This window comes from Alosa alosa, chromosome 16 (genome assembly GCF_017589495.1).
Source record: "Alosa alosa isolate M-15738 ecotype Scorff River chromosome 16, AALO_Geno_1.1, whole genome shotgun sequence".
Lineage (NCBI taxonomy): Eukaryota > Metazoa > Chordata > Actinopteri > Clupeiformes > Clupeidae > Alosa > Alosa alosa.
In genome coordinates this window covers 9,882,949-9,892,875 of record NC_063204.1, presented here as the reverse complement: position 1 = coordinate 9,892,875, position 9,927 = coordinate 9,882,949, and the positions used below count along the sequence as shown (strand labels likewise).

The 9,927-nt window shown below is 37.2% G+C and overlaps 14 non-coding genes across 14 annotated transcripts; all 14 read left to right on the top strand.

Annotated features, from left to right (window-relative positions):
- Positions 1 to 79: 79 nt before the first annotated feature.
- trnar-ucg lies at positions 80 to 152 on the top strand. Its single transcript has one exon. It is a non-coding gene; the product is annotated as a tRNA-Arg (tRNA).
- Positions 153 to 312: 160 nt separating this feature from the next.
- Positions 313 to 385, top strand: trnar-ucg. The gene has a single exon. It is a non-coding gene; the product is annotated as a tRNA-Arg (tRNA).
- Positions 386 to 550: 165 nt separating this feature from the next.
- Positions 551 to 623, top strand: trnar-ucg. The gene has a single exon. It is a non-coding gene; the product is annotated as a tRNA-Arg (tRNA).
- Positions 624 to 790: 167 nt separating this feature from the next.
- trnar-ucg lies at positions 791 to 863 on the top strand. Its single transcript has one exon. It is a non-coding gene; the product is annotated as a tRNA-Arg (tRNA).
- Positions 864 to 1,117: 254 nt separating this feature from the next.
- trnar-ucg lies at positions 1,118 to 1,190 on the top strand. The gene has a single exon. It is a non-coding gene; the product is annotated as a tRNA-Arg (tRNA).
- Positions 1,191 to 1,770: 580 nt separating this feature from the next.
- Positions 1,771 to 1,843, top strand: trnar-ucg. Its single transcript has one exon. It is a non-coding gene; the product is annotated as a tRNA-Arg (tRNA).
- A 423-nt stretch (positions 1,844 to 2,266) lies between these two features.
- trnar-ucg lies at positions 2,267 to 2,339 on the top strand. The gene has a single exon. It is a non-coding gene; the product is annotated as a tRNA-Arg (tRNA).
- A 471-nt stretch (positions 2,340 to 2,810) lies between these two features.
- Positions 2,811 to 2,883, top strand: trnar-ucg. Its single transcript has one exon. It is a non-coding gene; the product is annotated as a tRNA-Arg (tRNA).
- A 665-nt stretch (positions 2,884 to 3,548) lies between these two features.
- Positions 3,549 to 3,621, top strand: trnar-ucg. The gene has a single exon. It is a non-coding gene; the product is annotated as a tRNA-Arg (tRNA).
- Positions 3,622 to 4,065: 444 nt separating this feature from the next.
- On the top strand, positions 4,066 to 4,138 carry trnar-ucg. The gene has a single exon. It is a non-coding gene; the product is annotated as a tRNA-Arg (tRNA).
- A 649-nt stretch (positions 4,139 to 4,787) lies between these two features.
- On the top strand, positions 4,788 to 4,860 carry trnar-ucg. The gene has a single exon. It is a non-coding gene; the product is annotated as a tRNA-Arg (tRNA).
- Positions 4,861 to 5,045: 185 nt separating this feature from the next.
- trnar-ucg lies at positions 5,046 to 5,118 on the top strand. The gene has a single exon. It is a non-coding gene; the product is annotated as a tRNA-Arg (tRNA).
- Positions 5,119 to 5,285: 167 nt separating this feature from the next.
- On the top strand, positions 5,286 to 5,358 carry trnar-ucg. The gene has a single exon. It is a non-coding gene; the product is annotated as a tRNA-Arg (tRNA).
- Positions 5,359 to 5,718: 360 nt separating this feature from the next.
- trnar-ucg lies at positions 5,719 to 5,791 on the top strand. Its single transcript has one exon. It is a non-coding gene; the product is annotated as a tRNA-Arg (tRNA).
- The last annotated feature ends 4,136 nt before the right edge of the window (positions 5,792 to 9,927 follow it).

Genomic DNA, 9,927 nt, shown 5'->3' with positions numbered 1-9,927 from the left:
TTTCAGTTAAAACTTCTATATAGATATGAAATGATTTCATTGTTACCTTGGATGAATTGTCTTATAAGTTGTTTGTGAAGACCGCGTGGCCTAATGGATAAGGCGTCTGACTTCGGATCAGAAGATTGAGGGTTCGAGTCCCTTCGTGGTCGAAATATGGATCTTTAGACACTTACATTGTATTTCAGTTAAAACTTCTTTATAGATATGAAATGATTTCATTGTTACCTTTAATGAATTGTCTTATACGTTTTTTGTGAAGACCGAAATCATATGAAATGAATTGATGAATTGTTATAAGTTGTTTGTGAAGACCGCGTGGCCTAATGGATAAGGCGTCTGACTTCGGATCAGAAGATTGAGGGTTCGAGTCCCTTCGTGGTCAAAATATGGATCTTTAGACACTTACATAACATTTCAGTTGAAATTTCTATATAGATATGAAATGATTTCATTGACCTTTAATGAATTTCAGTTGAAAAATTTCTATATAGATATGAAATGATTTCATCATTACCTTTGATGAATTGTCTTATAAGTTGTTTGTAAAGACCGCGTGGCCTAATGGATAAGGCGTCTGACTTCGGATCAGAAGATTGAGGGTTCGAGTCCCTTCGTGGTCAAAATATGGATCTTTAGACACTTACATAACATTTCAGTTGAAATTCCTATATAGATATGAAATATGGATCTTTAGACACTTACATGACTTTTCAGTTGAAATTTCTATATAGATATGAAATGATTTCATCATTACCTTTGATGAATTGTCTTATAAGTTGTTTGTGAAGACCGCGTGGCCTAATGGATAAGGCGTCTGACTTCGGATCAGAAGATTGAGGGTTCGAGTCCCTTCGTGGTCGAAATACAAATCTTTAGACAGTTACATAACATTTCAGTGTATTTCAGTTAAAACTTCTATATAGATATGAAATGATTTCATTGTTACCTTGGATGAATTGTCTTATAAGTTGTTTTTCAAGACCAGCGTGGCCTAATGGAAGATTTGGATCAGAAGATTGAGGGAAATCATATGAAATGATTTCATTCTATATAGTTGAAAAACTTTGATGAATTGTCTTATGAAATGAAGATTGTTTTATAAGTTGTTTGTGAAGACCGCGTGGCCTAATGGATAAGGCGTCTGACTTCGGATCAGAAGATTGAGGGTTCGAGTCCCTTCGTGGTCGAAATATGGATCTTTAGACACTTACATTGTATTTCAGTTAAAACTTCTTTATAGATATGAAATGATTTCATTGTTACCTTTAATGAATTGTCTTATAACATTTCAGTTGAAAGAAGATTGAGGGTTATAGATATGAAATCTTTGATTTCATTTGTTACCTAAAGATATGAATTGTCATTACCTTTGATAAGTTGTGGCCTAATTTTTGGATCAGAAGATCTATTCGTGTGGTCGAAATACAAATCTTTAGACACTTACATCATATGAAATGATTAGATATGAAATGATTTCATTGTTACCTTTTGATGAATTGTCTTATAAGTTGTTTGTGAAGATTGTCTTATAAGTTGGCCTAATGGATAATGCGCCTGACTTCGGATCAGAAGATTGAGGGTTCGAGTCCCTTCGTGGTCGAAATATGGATCTTTAGACACTTACATAACATTTCAGTTGAAATTTCTATATAGATATGAAATATGGATCTCTAGACACTTACATTGTATTTCAGTTGAAATTTCTATATAGATATGAAATGATTTCATCATTACCTTTGATGAATTGTCTTATAAGTTGTTTGTGAAGACCGCGTGGCCTAATGGATAAGGCGTCTGACTTCGGATCAGAAGATTGAGGGTTCGAGTCCCTTCGTGGTCGAAATACAAATCTTTAGACAGTTACATAACATTTCAGTCTATTTCAGTTAAAACTTCTTTATAGATATGAAATGATTTCATTGTTACCTTTAATGAATTGTCTTATACGTTTTTTGTGAAGACCGAAATCATATGAAATGATTTCATCGTTAACTTTGATGAATTGTCTTATAAGTTGTTTGATTTCATCGTTAACTTTGATGAATTGTATAGATATGAAAGATTTCATTGGATGAAGACCTTATAAGTTGGCCTAATGGATAAGGCGTCTGACTTCGGATCAGAAGATTGAGGGTTCGAGTCCCTTCGTGGTCGAAATATGGATCTTTAGACACTTACATTGTATTTCAGTTGAAATTTCTATATAGATATGAAATGATTTCATCATTACCTTTGATGAATTGTCTTATAAGTTGTTTGTAAAGACCGCGTGGCCTAATGGATAAGGCGTCTGACTTCGGATCAGAAGATTGAGGGTTCGAGTCCCTTCGTGGTCGAAATACAAATCTTTAGACAGTTACATAACATTTCAGTGTATTTCAGTTAAAACTTCTATATAGATATGAAATGATTTCATTGTTACCTTTAATGAAATTGTCTTGTCTTGGATCGCCTTTTTCGAAATATGGAAGATTGTATTTCAGTTGAAATTTCATATGAAATATAATTTTTGGCCTAATGGATAACTTTGATGAGTGGTCAAAATTTCTTACAATTTCAGTTGAAATTTCTATATAGATATGAAATGATTTCATTGTTACCTTGGATGATGGTCTTAAGTTGTTTCTGACCGTGGCCTAATGGATAAGGCGTCTGACTTCGGATCAGAAGATTGAGGGTTCGAGTCCCTTCGTGGTCGAAATATGGATCTTTAGACACTTACATTGTATTTCAGTTGAAATTTCTATATAGATATGAAATGATTTCATCATTACCTTTGATGAATTGTCTTATAAGTTGTTTGTGAAGACCGCGTGGCCTAATGGATAAGGCGTCTGACTTCGGATCAGAAGATTGAGGGTTCGAGTCCCTTCGTGGTCGAAATACAAATCTTTAGACAGTTACATAACATTTCAGTCTATTTCAGTTAAAACTTCTTTATAGATATGAAATGATTTCATTGTTACCTTTAATGAATTGTCTTATACGTTTTTTGTGAAGACCGAAATCATATGAAATGATTTCATCGTTAACTTTGATGAATTGTCTTATAAGTTGTTTGTCAAAGATTGAGGGTTCTAATGGATAAGGCGCCTGACTTAGGATCAGAAGATTGAGGGTTCGAAGTCCCTATATAGATATGAAATATGGATCTTTAGACACTTACATAACATTTCAGTTGAAATTTCTATATAGATATGAAATATGGATCTTTAGACACTTACATAACATTTCAGTTGAAATTTCTATATAGATATGAAATGATTTCATCATTACCTTTGATGAATTGTCTTATAAGTTGTTTGTGAAGACCGCGTGGCCTAATGGATGAAATGATTTCAGGCCTGATGAATTGTCTTATAAGTTGATCAGAAGATTGGAGGGTGACTTGGATCAGAAGATTGAGGGGGTCCCTTCGTGTGGTCGAAATACAAATCTTTAGACAGTTACATAACATTTCAGTGTATTTCAGTTAAAACTTCTTTATAGATATGAAATGATTTCATTGTTACCTTGGATGAATTGTCTTATAAGTTGTTTGTAAAGACCGCGTGGCCTAATGGATAAGGCGTCTGACTTCGGATCAGAAGATTGAGGGTTCGAGTCCCTTCGTGGTCGAAATATGGATGTACATAACATTTCAGTTGAAATTTCTATATAGATATGAAATGATTGGATCATTAGACCTTTACATGAAAGTTGAAATTTCTATATAGATATGAAATGATTTCATCATTACCTTTGATGAATTGTCTTATAAGTTGGTGAAGACCGCGTGGCCTAATGGATAAGGCACCTGACTTCGGATCAGAAGATTGTGTGTCGAGTCCCTTCATGGTCGAAATACAAATCTTTAGACACTTGCATAACATTCAGTGTATTTCAGTTAAAACTTCTATATAGATATGAAATGATTTCATTACCTTTACCTTTAGATGAATTGTCTTGGATTGAGGGTTCGAGTTTTGAAATATGAAGACATTGTATTTCAGTTTCATATAGATAGATATGAAATGATTTCATCATTACCTTTGATGAATTGTCTTATAAGTTGTTTGTGAAGACCGCGTGGCCTAATGGATAAGGCGTCTGACTTCGGATCAGAAGATTGAGGGTTCGAGTCCCTTCGTGGTCGAAATATGGATCTTTAGACACTTACATTGTATTTCAGTTGAAACTTCTATATAGATATGAAATGATTTCATTGTTACCTTGGATGAATTGTCTTTAAAGTTTTTGAAGAAGCGTGGCCTAATGGATAAAATCTGACTTGGATCAGAAGATTGAGGGTTCGAGTCCTTTTGGTCGAAATACAAAATCTTTAGACACTTACATTTGTATTTCAGTTAAAATTTCTATATAGATATGAAATGATTTCATTGTTACCTTGGATGAATTGTCTTATAAGACAGAAGATTGCGTGGCCTAATGGATAGAAGAGCCTGAAATCAGAAGATTGAGGGATCAGAAGAAATGATTTCAGTATTTCAGAAATTTCTATTGATGAATTGTTCTTTAATGAATTTATAAGTTGTTTGTAAAGACATATGTGGCCTAATGGATAAGCGCCTGACTTGGATCAGAAGATTGAGGGTTCGAGTCCCTTGAGGGTTCGAGTGGTCGAAATATGGATCTTTAGACACTTTACATCAGTTGAAATTTCTATATAGATATGAAATATGGATCTTTAGACACTTACATAACTTTTCAGTTGAAATTTCTATATAGATATGAAATGATTTCATCATTACCTTTGATGAATTGTCTTATAAGTTGTTTGTGAAGACCGCGTGGCCTAATGGATAAGGCGTCTGACTTCGGATCAGAAGATTGAGGGTTCGAGTCCCTTCGTGGTCGAAATACAAATCTTTAGACAGTTACATAACATTTCAGTCTATTTCAGTTAAAACTTCTTTATAGATATGAAATGATTTCATTGTTACCTTTAATGAATTGTCTTATACGTTTTTTGTGAAGACCGAAATCATATGAAATGATTTCATCGTTAACTTTGATGAATTGTCTTATAAGTTGTTTGTAAAGACCGCGTGGCCTAATGGATAAGGCGTCTGACTTCGGATCAGAAGATTGAGGGTTCGAGTCCCTTCGTGGTCAAAATATGGATCTTTAGACACTTACATAACATTTCAGTTGAAATTCCTGTATAGATATGAAATATGGATCTTTAGACACTTACACAACATTTCAGTTGAAATTTCTATATAGATATGAAATGATTTCATCATTACCTTTGATGAATTGTCTTATAAGTTGTTTGTGAAGACCGCGTGGCCTAATGGATAAGGCGTCTGACTTCGGATCAGAAGATTGAGGGTTCGAGTCCCTTCGTGGTCGAAATATGGATCTTTAGACACTTACATTGTATTTCAGTTAAAACTTCTTTATAGATATGAAATGATTTCATTGTTACCTTTAATGAATTGTCTTATGAAAGATTTTGTTTGATGAATTGTCTTATAAGTTGTTTGTAAAGCCTAATGGCCTAATGGATAAGGCGCCTGACTTGGATCAGAAGATTGAGGGTTCGAGTCCCCGTTGGTCAAAATATGGATCTTAATGGAAATACATAAATCTTTAGACATATTAAATATGGACTTTAGACACTTTATGAATTATTTCAGTTGAAATTTCTATATAGATATGAAATGATTTCATCATTACCTTTGATGAATTGTCTTATAAGTTGTTTGTGAAGACCGCGTGGCCTAATGGATAAGGCGTCTGACTTCGGATCAGAAGATTGAGGGTTCGAGTCCCTTCGTGGTCGAAATACAAATCTTTAGACACTTACATTTAGGCTACCTAGCACTTCCTCTTTATAGAATCCCTTGTTTTGGTCTTCCACCTGCCAAGCGTGTATCATATACTGTGGTACGTTATCCATTTCATAACGATCTAGGGAAAGTTTCAGTATGTCCTGTCACACCAGTCACGCTACCTGGGCTCTGTGAAATAAGACCTTGCTTGAATGGTCGCCTTTATTACTGATTTTATTTCTCCCTGATATTATGGGGTTTTAATCAAGTATTTTATGTGTAGCAGGGATGGCCAGTTAGCACAAGGGAGCGGCAACCATTACACTGGTCCTACTATCACCTGAACGTACTGCTGCTTTGCCGACCGCTGTTTCACCAACATGCACATAACAACGTTCGTGGCTAGCGTCGCTTGCCAGCTGGATTGGACTGTGTTCTGTGTCCTTCGTCTTTGTGTGTGCGGTGTACATCCGAGTGAATGAATGACTGAATGTATGTTGCAATTGTCTGATGTATACATTGAGTGTCAGAGTAGCCTGACTGATGCAACTGAGTTTGTTTTTGTTTATTTTGTTTATGAATTTGTCTGTTTCCTTTTAGGCTTGCCACTGGATGGAGGCCATTGTGTAGCGCTGCCGATACCCAGCATGACAGCGTTTGGCCCATTTTAATACCATTTTGTTATTTTTTTCTTTACGTCTGATTTCATTGTACCACTAACGGAGGCCCTCCATAGTGCTGCTGATCCTCAGTGTCGGCAGCCTCATTAGAGTATTGGTTTATATGGTGTATTCTGTTTGTCCTGTGTTCATATGACCCATCACTTTTATAACTGTAGATCTCTAGTGCCAGGGCCATCAAGGTCCCTGACCAGTACTGTATTTTGTGTTTCTTAACCTGTTTACCGTAAAACTCCAAATAATGGCCCGGGCTTTTATTTTCCCAAATTGCCAAACGGCACCGGCTAGTATTAGAGACAGGCATCTATATGAGACAGGCCTTTAATTGCCTTTACACAAAACTTTTCCTCTGCAAAGATGGAAAATATTATCTAATTAATTATTTCAAACACACTGAATGTCTGATGACAATTACGGATCATCATTCATTTAGTGTTGAGATGTTCTTCATTGAGTGAGATACAGTAAGATCCAAATAGCATAGCCAGAACAGATGAAACACATTTTAATTAAACGTAATCTACAAAGAGATCGTATCACACTGAAAGCTCATATTTTGTCACTAGCAAATAGCCTATATCGGTCCTTTGTCAAATACAGTTGCATTATCAGCCCTGACTAAAACCGTTCAGGAATTATTTATGCAAAAGTGGAACGTGCTTAATGTTTCATTCTCCCTTCTTTTCAGCACCAATGAAACAGCATGAGAGAGCATGAACCATATTGTTTCTACCGTTTTGTATTTGCCAAATTTGACAACAGTCTACATTCAAATCCTAGCCTACTTCCAGGCACGCGGGAAACATATTTTTGACCAGGAGTGCTGAATAACAAAATAATCATGGATGTCCGACCCATTTCTCCCCCCAGCATATGATTCGAATTTAGACAGCTAAATACGCCATTTCACCGCCGTGTATGAGTAGGTCTAAGAGTGAGAAGTTTTATAATGCCCTGGGCAGCCACATTCCACTGCAACTATGCGCAGCACTTGCCACTCTGACTCATCAATAAAAACTGTGCGGCGCAACACACACCAGTCCCTAGAAGCGCACTTGACTTTACATCATAAACCTATTTCAGTAGGTTATATAGCCAGAGAATGTCCGTAGACGGGCTCTGATATAGCCTAGTCTAAGGTAAATTCCTTTTCTGACTTCTTTCTCTTTATCGCCATGGCATTTAGAATAAAGAATAACGTTCGCGAACCGCTCTGGTTTTGTTGCCAGCATAAAACAAGCTTACCATCGCCTATCCGCAAATTTTAAACACAAGGGATGAATTTAACGATGACGAAGTCGGACATATAGGCATAGTTCATATTGGAAAAAAAGTTATACAATTTGGAACTCTACTGTAGCTTTTCCCGACAGCAGGCTTTTAATGCCATCTAATCATAACGTGCGCAGTCTGCACCATACTTAATCCCAAATCACACCCAAGATTCGCAACGAGATGAGCAGCAACTTGATGCAACATTCTAAAACCTTGCAACAGTGACCAGACATGTGAATGCTTTGCGACAGCTTGTAACGACATGCAACATCTAATTCACACTGCTGTAACCTCCTTTCTGTAACGGTTTCGTGTCATTGCGAATCTTTAAACAGACGATCTGACGGGTTTTAGAAGATTAAATACAACCCGAAACTAAAAAACAGACCAGGCCTCTACTGGTGACCGGCCTTTAACCCAAACCTGTAGCCACGCCAGGCGTTTAAAAGAGACAGGCGTCTCTTAGGGACTCGCCAATTATTTGAAGTTTTACGGTAGTTGGTTGCGTGTGTGTGTGTGTGTGTGTGTGTGTGTGTGTGTGTGTGTGGTAGTGGTCCCATTAACTCTGCGTCACTTCTTTTCACTGGTTGTGAATATATTTTGCTTGTGTGTGAGTGTCTGGAGGTAAGCCTCAACCCTGCCTATCCTCATCCCCTTCCAGTTTTTGTGCTTCCATGTGTGTGTTAGTGTAACGTATATGTTTGTCTATCGTTGTTAATGCCTGATTTCCGTTCGTTGCTTATTAAAATCAAATATATCGGCACAATGTATGATTTCCAGCCGTGTTATTGGCTATTGTGGAGCTATTTTTTCAGACACCTCACAACCGCGTATAAACTTCCGCTCAATATTTGAGCCTGAAGCATAGACAGTAAAAGAAGGTCTCGCGGAAAGACTACAACCAAATGTAAACAGCCCCCGTTTCCGGTGGCACAGTAATATCAACGTGCAATGAGTCTTCCAACAGAAATCAATGAGATTTTACAAAATGCCAAATAAAACACGACAGAAACTGTATTTCGCTACGCTACTTGTTTTGGAACATCAACGAACACCATTAACCACTTGGTGAGTTGCAGTTTTGAACGTTAAGGGTTGTTTAAAGGACATGTTTGTGCATGCCTGTAGGCAGCCACGCTGAAGTAGTCAAAGGCGATTCAAAATGAGTCAGAAAAGTCGACACAGGACCCATCGTCAAAATTTCAGTGTCCACCACTCTAGTTCATCCAAAACAAAACAGAAAAGGGACTCAAAGTGCTAAATACCGGAATTATCCTTTAAGCGCCTTATTGGGTTAAGGTTACTGATGTGTGAATTATATGAATTATCTTTGGGTGCAAGGCCCATTGTGGCGTAGTCAGCAAATCCATCCGGGCCCAAAGCCCCTAAAAACTATATCACTTGCCACATTAGAGGAAAATTATTTTCATCGGACATGGTGACCAGAGAGATTTATATTTGTCGGACTTTATAATCAGAAACGTTTGAGACTTTTAGACACTTACATGACATTTCAAAAAAAAAAAAAATCAATGCATCAGAATGGGTTTCATCATTAGTTTGGATAAAGGAGGGCTCTTGAAGACCACATGGCCTACTGGAAAACATGTCTGACTTCGGATCAGAAGATTGAGAGGAGGTGGATAGAAACTCTGGATTCTTTAAAGGTTGTATCAGTGATTTCAGGCCCAAAAAAGGCCCAAACATACTGTAAATGATCGCATTCATCTAATGTTTCCTAACGCTCCACTAGCTGCCTGCCCCATAAGCAGGCCGTCAAAAAAACACGTCTCTGTAGGCAGCCTAGGAGCCTAGGCTACCGCCTATAATGCAGCTTTTACATCTCTGTTTTAATTAGGCCTACACTGTTCTGCCAGTCGTGCGTTCATGTGAAACTGAAAGCAACATTGTATGCAATGTTATGCACAAACGTAAAGATTGTGGCCATTTTCAATGATGCTCAAGTTAAAAATGACAGGGAATATCCGATCTGACTGTTTAGACTGCAGTCGCATATCCGATATACATATAAAGCACAGGCCTACTGTATGCTTTGGGTACAGAACACAGTTGCATGTATAGTGTACACGGAGAATGACAGTGTCTTGGAGCGGCCGCAACCCCGCAACTCCACTTCCAACGTCATGACTCTGACAGATACGCCTGACACTTCTGCTTTTTATCTGGTGGTG